The 1,094-nt window shown below is 39.3% G+C and overlaps 1 pseudogene; it reads left to right on the plus strand.

Annotated features, from left to right (window-relative positions):
• The first annotated feature begins 587 nt into the window (after nt 1-587).
• Nucleotides 588-869, plus strand: LOC143657547 (uncharacterized; annotated as a pseudogene).
• Nucleotides 870-1,094: the final 225 nt, after the last annotated feature.

Below are 1,094 nucleotides of genomic sequence, written 5' to 3' on the forward strand. Positions count from 1 at the left end.
AGCTGACATCATTTATAAAAATGAGTTTCTACTCAATCTCCAGCCATACTTTATATTCTCTGGTTATCTGAATGTTAATGATGATTTTAGGTTATAAACCTTCTACAATTAAATGAAAATTAACTCAAAGGAAAAATTGTTAATTTTCCATATATTTATGACTTTGTAAAGTCATTGAAAAGAATGCTAAAGAGTTGTTAATTGACTCATAAAACAATTGACAGAAAAGAATCTGGCAAAGTAGCAAGTCGACAAATGAAGAAGAAAAATTTAACAAGGAAAATGATATTTCATAAAATAATGATTTGAATATTAAAAAACTAAGAGAAAGACCTTGCCAAATACGATGAAATCTGAATGTTTGCAGAAAATAAGACTTTCTAGATTGCAGTGAAAGTCAAATGTGAAGAAGGTCAAATTGCAATGTCAGGTTCTGTACTGGGAGCAGCTCTCCTCCTTTAGCTTCTCACTCCCTGAAAACATATACCTACACCAAGTTTGTCTACTCTCCCTGGTCAGAAGCACCTCTCAGCTGCTAAGCTGACCATTCTCTATAGTGTTGCTGAAATGACTCAAAACACTGACAGATGAGAGCAGCTGCAGTAGTTTGGCAGCTCCACATTAGCTGACCTCACTTATCTCCAGCTGCCACTTCCAAACCAGCGTCATCTCAAGAGGCATCGATACAGGAGCCAAGTTCGTTGGGGCTGGGGCCACCACAGTCAGGGTAGCTGGCTCTGGGGCTGGGATTGGGACTGTGTTTGGGAGCCTCATCATTGGTTATGCCAGGAACCCTCTTGAAGCAACAACTCTTCTCCTATGCCATTCTTTGCTTTGCCCTCTCGGAGGCCATGGGGCTCTTTTCCTGATGGTGGCTTCTCCATGTGAAGGAGCCATTTCCACCTCCCATAATTCTTCTTTCTCTCATGTCTCGTCTGCCCTGTGTATTACTTTTCCTATACCTCCACAGGCAGCCTAGGAAAAGTGGTTGGCTTAGGGTTTGACAGAGAAAAGACAAATACTGTATTAATAAGAAAAAATAGCAATGTCATAATTTTGTTAGGAAAATTATACCAAAAAAAGTAATCAATACT

The sequence above is a fragment of the Tamandua tetradactyla genome, chromosome 2 (genome assembly GCF_023851605.1).
Source record: "Tamandua tetradactyla isolate mTamTet1 chromosome 2, mTamTet1.pri, whole genome shotgun sequence".
NCBI classification, from domain to species: Eukaryota; Metazoa; Chordata; class Mammalia; order Pilosa; family Myrmecophagidae; genus Tamandua; species Tamandua tetradactyla.